Source organism: Hippoglossus hippoglossus, chromosome 1 (assembly GCF_009819705.1).
Source record: "Hippoglossus hippoglossus isolate fHipHip1 chromosome 1, fHipHip1.pri, whole genome shotgun sequence".
Lineage (NCBI taxonomy): Eukaryota > Metazoa > Chordata > Actinopteri > Pleuronectiformes > Pleuronectidae > Hippoglossus > Hippoglossus hippoglossus.
In genome coordinates, this window is record NC_047151.1 from 11,448,455 (window position 1) to 11,461,917 (window position 13,463).

Sequence of the window (13,463 nt, forward strand, 5' to 3'; positions counted from 1 at the left end):
ACACGACAATAATAAAGATTGATATACCCATCTGCATTAATTACTGCTGCCATTACTGGAAACTGAAAATGTAAAAATGTAATTGTTTTGACTTCACTGAATGAATATAATATTAAAATTTGTATAATTGTCATTGTTTGTAGTGTTGCTGTTATAATGTAATTAAGCATGTTATTACTATTTATTTCTATTAAGTCAGAATAGTGTTGGTATGAGTTGGTCTAATAGTTACCCAGCAGTTTAGTTGAAAACCCAGATTGGGGTGTTTTCTTTCTTGTGTATTTACTGTGTGACCTCAGGTCTGTGGTCATTCTTTACTTCTGCCAGTTCCTCATCGTCAAGCTGCTCAACTCCATGTTGAAGGGTCAGGTGGCTGCAGTCATCATGTTTAAATAGGTTTAGGTGTCATCAGCATAGAGAGAGTATTGGTACAACCACCACAGCCATCCTGGCAGCCATGGCTAGTCCTGGAGACTCACTGGCTAATGCTCTACAGGTCACATGGACACATATGGAATATAGAATACATCGCACTCTGGTATCCAATCCCTTACACCCACATCCCCATCCGGCTGGCTGAAGGTCCGGGCCACATCACTGTCTCCTACCGCTGGTTTGCAGCTGTCTACATAATCTGCTGCTTGATTGCTGTGCCACTCCTTGTCTTCAGCCTGTCGCACGAACAAATCATTCAGTGTCAGGTCTCGTTAAATAGGTTACAGGCTGTGGCAGTTGACCATGCCATGGGGCTCTCACCACAGCAGCCAGAGACAAACCATTCAGGTTTTAGCATTTTATTTAGAGACCAGGTGCAAACATAAACTTAAATACAACATAAATCCAGCACTTAAGCTTTGCAGCTTTGCTCTCTCCAGGCTCCTCAGGTCCTTGTGTCTCTGTGTCTGTCTCTGAGTGTCCCTCCTTTTGAATCCAGGGAGAGGTGCTCACTGAGCCACCTCCACACTTGTCTTCCAGTCGCTAGCTGTTGTTGGTGTGCTGGCATCAACATCATCAATAATGACATCAGGGCAACACTAAGAAGACTTTCAAGTTGTGGCAGTAGAGGATGACACCGGGGTCTCACCACAACAGCCAGAGACGAACCACTCGCTTTTCAGTCTTGATGACTGCAGCCACCTGACCCTTCAACATGGAGTTGAGCAGCTTGACGACGAGGAACAGGCAGAAGTAGAGCACGACCACAGAGAGAACCAGCAGGATCAGACCTACCGCCAGGTCAGGAAGATTCACATCCACGAACACGTGTTTACCTGAGCTCACACAGAAAATACACACAAAAATGCTGGGTTAAAAACACCACTTTCTGGGTTTTGAACTGAACCGCTGGGTAACTATTAGACCAACCCATACCAACACTATTCTGAAATCTTCAGTACGTTGCATCTTTCTCTTTCCAGCTCCACAGAAATCATTCAGTGATCAACAGATTTCTTCAAACCGCTTCAGCTTTGCATTATAGACAAACAACTGCCCTGAGGCTCCAACAGACCAATATTTACCTCCATATCACTGCACTGTGGTGGCCTGCAAACCAAAGGCAGCAGATACTGACCAGAGCACCGAGGGGAGCTCAGAGGAATATCACTGAGTTGTTATAAGACATATAAACTATACTGAGAGATGTCTTTTTTAGTTTCCTGTAACCATATCAGTTTTATGACCAGAAAAAAAACAATATTGCAGCTAATGGCTACATACATGCTGGATGTGTTTCCTGATCCGACAGCAGCATTGCAGCAGATTCCGCACGGCGCCCTGGGGACTGAGTGAAAGATAAGAAAGAGGGAGGAGAGGTGATAAACTCGTATTTTGACTCGTGCTGAAAAACACCACAAAGCCACAGAAAATGAAAAACAATCTTCCACTTGCGAACCAAACACCAACTTTGCATATGAACGGAAAGAATACGAGAAATCATAACCGTGGCTTTAATAATAACCACATCCGGAACGTGAATTATTCATGAGCTGTGCATCCTCCGTGTGTGAGGGAGCGGGGAAGTTATGGCCTATATCTCCTCGCCTGCTCCACTATTTTCTCATTAAGCTGATGGGTGAGGAACAATGATCAAATTCTTTATTTTTTGGCAACACTCAATCCTCTACTCAAAGCTATCTGTCTCTCTAACAAAATACGGGCTGCTGGAATTGGGGAGGGCAGGAAACAAAGGCTGTTTTTGGTTGAGACGCAGCAGTCGTGACGACAGAACGTGGGCCAATGTTTACTCATCTTGGGAATGAAAGGCTCCTCTGACTTTGCAGTGGATTTAGAAGTTAGACAAGCATGTCCAAACACACACGCATCCATAAAGACAAATAAAGCCCATGGACTAGATTCCTCCTCATTTCCCCGTCTCCCCTTCTGTCTCCCTAATTAGTTGGCCTCTTTTGTTCTTCCCATCTCTGTTAGTTTTCCTCAGTTCTCTTGCTGCCTGTCCTGCTTTCAAAGCAATATATTACTTTGCAGCACGATTTCACAGAGTTTCAGCTTCGGGACATCAGTGTTCAAATGGCTCAGACTGAAGGAACAAGCTGTTGTTTTCATTTGAAGCTGGAAAGAAGTTCATCTCCACCTCTTCGAATCAAACACCAGTGTCTTGTGGATGATCTGACTGTACATCCTTATATGTTCAGTGTGACTGTCGGCAGTGTCCACAAAAATCTTTCATGTGTCAATGTGTTTTTATTTTTTAAGTTCACTCAGTTGTCCTCTGAAAACTTTCTGTGGTTTTATATCTCTTAAACAACTTGGTTTAAATTACTGTGATTCTTTCAGGGACTTTTTCCCCTGAGGTCAGAAGTGTTGTTTGTTGGTTTGTATGTTTGTGAGCAAGATTACGCAAACACAACTAAACAGATTTCCACGAAATTTGGTGAAAGGAAGTATTATGGGTCATAGAAGAACTCATTACATTGTGGTGTTTATCAGTGTAGGGATCCATGATTTATTTTGTTCACTTTATTTAACTGTTTTTCAACATTCTCACAGATTTCCCAGGGTATAATTATTGGGTCTTGATGGGAAAAAAATCGGGCATATTCAGGGAACTGATATCGAGTAGTGTGTGAAATTTGGTGCAGCTTGATTGAATCTAAACGATTGTTGAGCCTTGAGCTATGTATGTGTGTATGTGAACTTTACATTGGTTTGTTTTACACTTCATCTAAAGTCAGTCACCCTCAGTCTCATCAGTGATTTATGCAGAAAAAGGTTTTGGAACATTGTGTTTTCAGTTAATGTCTTGAAACACTTCTATTCTTTCTTAAACTGAGACCTCAACAGTTTTGTGAAAAAATGGATTTGCTGGAAAACCGATAAAATACACTCTAAATGCAAACCATGTCCTTATTTAAATGAAATAGTGCGTTGAACTTCATATATACAAGTGTTATAATTCTACGTGCTTACATCGAGTTTTCTGGAACCCAAGGTGATCAGTTTCCTAATTTTTTAAGTGAACTTCAGTTGTTTGAATTTAAATTGTGATTTTTTAAAATTAAAATCTGATTGATTCAACATTGACATTTTTAACAGTTGTGCAGGAAGACATATTGAGAAAAGTAAATACTGCAGTGAGAGTAGGTGATAAGAAAACGAGTTGGTGTTTATGCACTGCTCTTGACTGAAATTATATATATAAATAAAAACTGATCATTCCTTGAAAAACTTTTGGAAAAATAGCTGTTTAGGCTAAAGCAGTACATCACAACTTACAAGTAATAAATCACACACTGTAGCTCTCCAGCTACATTTCAATATAAATCTACACTGAATTTCTGTTTGACTCTCACTTCATTATTCAGCGGTTTTCACTGACTCATTTTTCATTTTGATGAATTGGGAGATATGGGTAACATTTGAGGAGTCTGGAAACATACAGATCAGCTTGTGTTTTTTTTTACTTAATCATTTTTTTGAAGTTATTAAGTCATCGGTCTTACTCGGTCAACGCGTTTGAAAAAGTGAGAGGGAATGGAATTTATAATGAGAGGATTATATCACACAAATATCATCATCATTATCATCTCCATCAATGTGACTTCCAGATCCTATATTAAGAGGATCTAAAATATTCATAGCATCGCAAAATGTATTCTCTCTCTCTCTGTCTCTCTCTCTCTCTCACACACACACACACACACACACACACACACACACACACACACACACACACACACCCCATTAAGATCATGACATTGATTTACATCCATTTCCTAAAACTTGCTCAAACTATATCCTTACACTATAACTCAAAGGCTCGGTGCATAGGATGTTGTGTCATCTGGTGGACAAGCTGCGTATTACAATCAACTCCTCACCTTCCTAGTGTGAAGGTGAATGAGAAAAGTCCTCTTGAGAGCCACTGTTTGGTTTGTCCTTTATGGGCTACTGTAGAAACATGGTGGCCTCTGTGGAAAATGACCCACTGCTGATGTAGATATAAAGGGCTCGTTTTGTCAGGTGATGGTACATGGGATCAAATCAGGGTCACTATTATTTTGTGCCTGTGAAATAATGCTTTAGTTGTAAATCTCCTTTCTATGTGTTTAAAAATGTGCTTTTTTTTACACATGCACAAAATATTTCACATATATATAACATATTTCAACAGCTACAAAACGTTTTTACACATGCACAAAATATTCAACAAAAGTTGTTTTAAATGTGTAAAAAATATTTTTTTGAGCTTTTTCTTTACAAATGGAAATTTTTCTACAGCTACAAAAGTTTTTACATAAAAATAAAGTATTTATACAGCTTTAAAACGTGTTTACATACAGACAAAGGTGATGGACAACTACATCAAGCACAAAATATAAGTTACCTTAATTTGACCCCATAAATATACATTAAAGAAAATTAAATTATGAATGTTATGTCCCATTTCTGATAGTAGATCCCAGAATGCTTAACCTGACCTTTAAAACATTCAAACATATGTTCATCTTATTGTTCACTTTACCAAAAAGGAAGACAAGTCCCAGTAATGACCGTGTAAACAGATTTAGGTCACTCTTTAGGTCATACACACACACACACACACACACACACACACACACACACACACACACACACACACACACACACAGTGCATGTAGGTTAACAGCTGCTGAACATGGGGCTGTTAAATATTTCAGGACGAACACATATTCTCTCACTGGGCTCCCTCACCTGCTGCCGTGCTGGGAGGTGTTATGGTGACAAGCACATCCATGACTTATTAATGCCACAGAGAAGAATGTCGACTGACGAATGATGGAAGGAAATATTAAGAATCTGGGCTCATTATGAAGTGAAGGATTGTAATTGGTGTTATATGTGTGTGCTTGTCCCAGTGTGCTCATTAAGACTGAGTTCAATCGTTTTTGATGAGGTCACGCATCAAAAACTATTGAACTCTTAAAGGTCTTAAAGTTACTTTAATAAACAAACTTCTCTCAGTATTTCAGGTCTTTCTCTCTCACATACTTTATCTCTTTTACCGCCCACTTTCTATTGCCATCTGTCCTATTAATTTATAAAACCAATTCATTGTTTGATTACGAGGATTCCTCACTCAACTTTTTATTTGTTCATGAAACTTCTATGACCTGACAGAACTGCCTCAGAGTGTGTCCATGGCCAAAGACTCATCGTCATTCTGACTTTGTTAAAGTTGATTCCCTGCAGCCCAAAGACTTGCAGGTTGTGTTGCCCCTGTTATAGACTACACTCATATAGTTCTCTATATTGTGACGTGGGGCTAGGAATCACAGCATCGGGAAAACCAGACAAAGACAGGAGGTAAAGTAAGAGAGACACATTAGGAAATATGTTAAAAAAATTAAATCCCCAAACCAGTCAAAATCAAACTCCAAACACAAAGAAAAAGTCCCAAAAGATAAATCAAAAGTCCACAATATCAAAAATTCATACAACAGAAAGATTCAAAGAGTGAGATAGAGGAACTGGACTCAATGTGCAGGAACGGTTCAAGACACTCGAAATAGATTGAAGATACGAAGATATTTAGTGCAAAGTGCAATAGCGTATATACAAATGTAAATGTGTAAATAATAAGGGACTTATCAGACCCAACAGTACCAAACCAAGTGCAGTAGGGCCAGGAGACGAAGGGAGGAACATGGGAATCCGGGCTGAGGGGCTGAATGTCCTGTAAGGAGGAATCCAGAGGAGCAGGTCAACGCAGTGTTTCCCATTAACTAGTCTGTGGCAGCCGCCATGAGCTCTTTTGTCCTGCCAGTTTCATAATTAACAATTTGTTACACTTTAATGATAACATAAGACATCTCAAACTTGTGTTTGCCACGTGCTCGCTTGCCTCATCATCCATGAACAGAATGCGACAATCTAATTAAAAGTGCAGTTGACATATAGGGAATCTTGACACTTTTGTGGCTATTGACTATTTGTCTATACTGTAATTTAGCTCATCAATTAACCTTGACAGAGACCCACACAAGTGCATCATGGGAGGGCCTCTGCTTTAGAGCTATTTTAAAAATACAATGTTCTGCCTTTAACAGCAAATTAGCGATACCTGCTAATTTCCTTCTCTCAGATTGTTTGTGTGAAGTGAGAAATATTCAGGTGGAATTTGCCGCATATTGTGTTATTTCATTCATTTGTGGGATCCTGTAGCGTTACACTCCAAACACAAAGTGTGGCTGTATAGTTCAGCCCCAGGCCTGACAGTCCAGAGATAAGTTTGTGTCCCGTCAGCAGTATTCTTGTCACTGTGTAGTGAGGGTCAGGGCAGCTGTAAGACTTTGAAGCTGGCTGTAAAACATTAGTGACACAGCACTGGATAGAGGAGGGAGGAGGTGAGTAGTTATTACTGTGCCAGAGGAAGGGGAGTTGGAGTCGGCAGAAAAAGGTGCTGTGGGAGTGTCTCCTTGAGAAAATTGAAGGTGTTAAACACTCTTGTGAAATACAGGCTACACAGCTGCACTGTCATCCAACTGCAACTCCAGATGTTTTCTGACAGAACGCGTGTGACCTGGTCAGCCAGATTTTGGTATTAATTGAAAGATTATTACGAGTGGAATACACGAAACAAGAAGATGTAACGACGGAGGAAGAAATTATCAGTATTATACAAGTGATGTATGTGATTTACTCTTAAAATATGACATTTTAAAAGTGAGAGATTAAGGCTCTGGTTTCATGGTGAGACTTTGTGTCCAGTTGCACAATTTTAACTTTTCTTAACGTGTTATCTTTTCCCTTTTCTCTTTCAGTCTACCCTTGTCTCTGCTTTCTTTGATTTTCCACTCCGATAGTTTTTATTTCTCCTTACACATATTTTTATCTGACTTTGATCATTTTCTTCTTCGTCTTCTCTGTATCTTTCTCTAACTCCTGCTCACATATTCTCTCACTATCCTTCTCCCTCTCTTCCTTTTCTCTTCCTCCTTTACACACACACACACACACACACACACACACACACACACACACACACATTATGGATCACCTCTCTCATCTCCTTGTCTCCTAAACACCCCCTTTCTTTACCTTCCTGTCCACCCATCCCTTCTTCTCTCTCCTACCCCAGTTTTATCTGTTCCTCTTGCTTTATCCACCTGCCTCTTTCATTCATTTACTTTCTGGTTCTTTTCCTCCTTCATCTTCACTCTCATATTCTTCCTCCATAACCCTCCCTCTTGTTCCTCTACTTCTCCAATTGTCCCTGCTAATGGCATTTATACCATTGTATGTCCACAGGCTTTTCTTGGGCCTTTACCTTTGAGCCTTTGTACCTAATAAACAAAAATTCATTTATTATTAAAAGTAGAAAAACAGAAAAGCTCCACCTCTGTAATCATGGAAGCTTTTCCTACTTCCTGGAAAAACAGTGTGTGTGTGTGTGGCAGTACATAATTAAATACAATGCAGTAGTGGTTCCAGCACACAGTGTAAAAAGAACTGCTTAACCCATTCATTTAAATGGAGCTAATTAGAGAAGCTGTCTTGGGAAAAGGCCCTCACTGGGCCATCTGTTTATACTGTATATGTGTGTGTGTGTGTGTGTGTGTGTGTGTGTGTGTGTGTGCGTGTGTGTGTAACAGGTTTTTCACAAGATAAATTAACGCTGCTTAACAGTGCAGTAAATACAGAGGTCTCACAAGGGTATTACACACTTGTGCTCTCTTTATTTCCTTTGTAACTCTCTCTCTCTAAGACACTCTCTCACTCATTAATCCTCCTGCTCGCTCTTTTATTTTAGCGCATCTGATAGTCTCAGAGAGATGAATTCAAGAATATTAAAACAAAACTAATTACGGTAATCTATCACTGAGTTAGCTGATGAAAATTCAGGAAGTATACAAACCTGCAGACTACAAACAAAGCACTGAATGGAATTAATAACTAAAAGTCCTGAGGTTCAACAGTGTGTTTATTTGCAGATATTGCTGACACTTTCTCTTATTTTTAGAGCAGGCATGAGGCACAAAAATAGTTACTGCACAGAGAAAAAAGGAGCCTCATAAGAGTACTGTAAGAATCTTATTAAAGCCTTGATTTATCTTACTATTTTATCACTTTGTTCTTCTAATGACCTGCTCATACTTTGCTTTCTTTCATAATCTCCCTGTCTCTTCGTGACTGCCTTGTATTGTTTGTTTTGTGTTCTCTGCGCCCTTCTTTTCCCCCTTTATCACATGTTATCTTTGCGTTTTTTCCTCCCTACATCTCCAGTTTTGGTGTGTTCATGCAGGATATCATCATTTATCTCCGCACAATACATCATCACCATCCATCACGGTAGGTGGTGATGTTAGTGAAGCGTGAGCGCGGCATATATGCAAGTTTCGAATAAAAAAAGAGAAAACAATAGCAAATGAGCCATTAGCGATGACGAGAACTTAAGATGTTTACAAAGCAGCTGCAACTTTACTGACAGGACAAACACTGAAATGAAGCGATTAATCAGTCAGGCGCGTGCGATCATTTCAGCCCGCCACTTCAAAAGCTGTCATGGTTGACAAAGGATCGCGTGGAAATAAACAGCAGCATCAAGATAAAATGAATCTCCACAGACAGGTGCAGCCAACGTGAAAAAAGGCAGAGGGAGAAATGTGAGGAGGAAAACGTGACTTTATTCTTCCATCAAACTGGCAGGCGCTTGCTTTTTTTTTTTTTTTTATAATGTGGGGGACAATTTCAACTTAATTTAGTTTCCCATTAAAATAGTAATTGAAGCAACAGATGAGAAAGTGATTCAATCAAAACATCAACATCAAAACTAAGATGATATCAAAGACAATGCTGGTTGGTCTTAGCGATGGAGTGTGGATGTCTGGGTGTTTCATACCCATAGACATCATTTTCATGCCAATCCCTGCTCAGTAATTTCTAATTATTTTCTTTGGCAGGTCACTCGTAAAATTGACAGGCACATATCTGCCAAATCATATCTCATTATGGACTACTTAAGAAAAAATGTACTGAGTACAAACGGATATATTTGGTAGAGTGACCTTTGTAAATGAGGGTTTGTGAAGCAGCTCTCCGTTTTCTCAAGATCATTAAAGCCTTTTTCAGACATGACCTGCAGGTAAAATTCGGAGAATTGGATACAGAGTCTTTCACACATGTACAACACAGCAGGAGGTTCTCCACACAGACAAATCCTAAAAGGTGGAGCAGCCGGGTGCAGCAGGCAGAGGCAGGAAGTGACGTATTAAGTCCACTGCGGAGATCACGTGATTTTCTTTACAACACAGACTCCATTGTCAGGTCTTATCACCACAAACTCTCTTGACATCGTCATCGGTGTCTTCTTGTATGGCTCCCCTTTTCATGTTTGCCTTTGTCACGTGTTAAAAGCGTCATCAAACCCCCCCCCACTCACACACACACACACACACACACACACACACACACACACACACTCGCTCGCAGTGAATCCAGCGGGGCATCCCCTGCTGTGTTCTCACATTAAATTCCACTGAATTTCTACGGACTTTATAGTAGCGGGCCAGGCGGAGGAAGTAAAGAAGTAAACAATATGGAGTATCTGCAGAGTTCAGTGCACGTCTGAAAGCAGCTTACAAGTAACAGAGCTCGATCCATTTCATTCATTTTCACGCCTGGGTGATAGACTCAACTGAAGGAGGGATTTGTTGAAAATACTAACAAACAAACTAATTGGGTGGGAATTGGTGTGAAGGACATGCAACTGCAAGTGCTTGTATTGTTTCCAACAGCTGCCATTACATGTCACTAAATGGCTCTCACCAGCCACAATTTACAGACAGCACCTTTAACCTCCACACTAACACCCTTACCTTACCTTACTTTCCAAACATAAGCCATGCAGCTTTTCCCATCTGCAGATCAACACAGTCTGGGCCTCACTGTGAGCCACAGGACATGTGGATAAATATAGACACTACGAGCCACGGCGCGGTGTGTGCAGGTGAATTGATCGTAACAACGCGAGACAACTCCTGGTGGACTCACAACACAAAGCAGACAGAGCCGAACAGCAGCATGCAGCAAGCCATTCCTGAACCTGACTTTGGTTTGGATCCTGAGCGGAGAGGGAATCGTGTGAGCAGGGAATCGAGCCAGACGCATTTGTTACCCTCTTTCCAGCTGAGTGCAGAGACAAGCAGGGAGCAGAAATGGAGACTCAGTGAGTAACCAAAGCAGCTCAGTCATGCTAAAGTAGACTGTTATGTAAAAATACGCTCACGAGGTGCACATAGAAGTGAAGCAACCGATTGCTGCTAAATGAGACACTGCAGAGCCTATTTACCCCAAGGAAACTCTAATATAATACAAAGTATGGCCATTAACAGATAATTATTTATTTTTTTAACACAAAAGTAGAATTTGACTTTCCTAAGTCCTATGCCTATGGCACATTTTGAAGAAGACATTTCATACGCCGAAATGAGTGATGACCTTCAAATCATAGGTCTGCAAACCTATGTTTGATAATATTAAGCAAGGTGTATAAGAGATAGAGACAAATACAAGTGTAAAATGGAAAGCCATGTTTTTCATATTTCATAATAATAACTTTATTTATACCGCAAAATTTAAACAGCCGTTACAAAGAGGGAAATTAATGCAGTATCATTTCAAATCAAAGACAGCAGAGAAAGTTATATAATATAATTTAAGAGTAATGACTAAAGTAAAGAATAAAGGAAACATAAGGAAGAGCAAAAAGCATCAAGTAACAATCATTCGAGGGATGAATCAAAAACACTTTGAAACACAGTGAAGTTTCAAGTCTGAATTTCTCAGGTAACCTATTCCAGAGAGTGTGGGTCCTGACAGCCAAGGCCCTGCCCCCTTTGGTGTTCAGTCCTGACCCAGGAATATCTAATGGAACGTTATCAGAGGATCTGAGTAAAGCTGAGTGAGTAAGTTGAGGAGACGAGAAATGCAAAGCTCCGTCAGCAGAAGCTGGTAAACGTCTGCCCATGTTTGCCCATTACTCATCCCCTACCGTGTGCATGTACGCTCGTGTGTCTTGTCCATTAGTCACAGAGAGCTTCCACAACGAAGTGCTCTTAATTGCCGAACTCATTTGGGAGTTACTTTCCCCCCCCACTCCCTCATCTCACTCCATCTTCTCTCACTGTTGCAATTTTACTTTTTCTTATTGTTCTGTAAATCTGGTCTCTCTTTCCCTCTCATTTATCACAGTCATAAACTTTGCTTTCTCTCCTGCTTCATAGTGTCCTGAGGTTGTTTTCTGTGAGTTGTGTATGCGAGTCTACAGTTGACATGTTCAATATTCAAGGTGCCCTCTGGAGTTTTTTTGGAAACACACTTTGTGGTTGTGTTACTCATCTTGCCACCTGTAACAAATGCACTTTCAAAGAAAAAAGTTTAAATCCTGTATTGTTAAAAATCATGTTTTTCTTCTGTCAGTCCTCTTCTTCTGAGCCTTCGTTGGTTTCTTGGCGTGCTACTGCCACCTCGTTGGAACACTGTGAAGCCATTAGAGTGCGTATAGACAAACAAAACAAAAGCTAGTGAGCTAAAATGTTAGTATTACTTCATGCATTCAGGATATTTCAAATATGTAGTTTACAGTTTTGAAGTGTTAAATGTTTCTTTTGAGCAGAGAACAGGCCGGTGTGGAGTAGCTGAGTGGTGGACGCGGCTGCAGGAACGAAACAGCAGGTGATGTTGGTTGTGGTGGGTACTGAGGTCTGGAAGCAAGGACACATTTAACTCTTGAAATAAGAGAAACACCAGAGAAGAAGTTGATTCACTAGAGAGGCTGAGCTACCACTGCGGTATTCTTGACAGTCTGGCGTTGAGAGGCTGGAGTTCTTATAAGTTGCAGGTGATGAGTCGTTTGGAACCTGATGTGGAAGGTAGTCAGCTTATCAGGTGAGTGAAGCCACGCCCACTACACACACACACACACATAGACAGACAGGGGAGGAGGAGACTCAAGGGACGATGGGGAGAAACTGGGTGTGTCCGAAATTCATCCACTCCACATCCATTCAGTAACTCCTACTTTACTAGATAGACTATTGAGCTCATAGGGTAAACAAAAAAACACTATCGGGTGCTACTCGGTGCATAAATCCAGGGCCTGTCTAATAATAAATACACACAGACACACACACACACACATATATATATATATATATATATATATACATATATATATATATATATATATATATATATATATCCTGGTTTACAGGACCTGGATATAAAGTAAATTTCGAGAAGGTAAGAGTGAGAGAGCAAGAGACAGAGAGAGAGATGGTGGGGGAGAGAGAGAGAGAGAGGGAGAGAGAGAGCTTGCCTCTGGGTTGAGCTGTCAAAGGGACCTTTAGAGAGAACTGTTATGAATATTTCTGCCTCACCTTATCTCACCACCCCTGTCTTCTTCTCTTCTTTCCTGCAGAATTATGCAGGGCTTGTCCACCCAGCATATATCCTCTATTCCCACTGCAGTATTTTGTAAACTGTGGGGTGAATGAATAGTGCAGACAAAGGGCAGATAACATGCCCACAAAATGCTACTGCCTGTTATCCGTAGATTATTATCCAGACAGAGAGTAGCTTTTACTTATTAATGAACAGCTTGTTCTTCCATCAGTGACTCCGCTTGAGAAAAGCTCTATTTCTGGGCCTTTATTGGACAGCTGACAGTACCGATCTGTGAATAAGGTTCCCTACTGGACTGGGACACATCGCAGTCAACAGTTGGCTTCATAATGGGCCATTATCAATCATGTCAGACTGTTGGACATCATGAGAAATCCCATCCTCCTCACACACATAAGCACGCACACGCACACACACACACGTGTTTGTACCTCTATTTTAGTGAGGACACTCATTGGCATAATGCATTCCCCGCTCCCTTACCATAACCTTAACCATCACAGCTAACCCTAACCCTTACTCTAACCCTTACCTAAACCTAATTATAACCCTAACCCTTA

At 40.6% G+C, this 13,463-nt stretch overlaps 1 long non-coding RNA gene across 1 annotated transcript; it reads right to left on the reverse strand.

The window, feature by feature from the left end:
* Positions 1-923: 923 nt before the first annotated feature.
* Positions 924-10,626, reverse strand: LOC117770016. The gene is made up of 3 exons (XR_004615344.1): positions 10,549-10,626; positions 1,720-1,776; positions 924-1,271 (listed from the first exon to the last, which is right to left on the reverse strand). It is a non-coding gene; the product is annotated as an uncharacterized LOC117770016 (long non-coding RNA).
* Between the last annotated feature and the right edge of the window lie 2,837 nt (positions 10,627-13,463).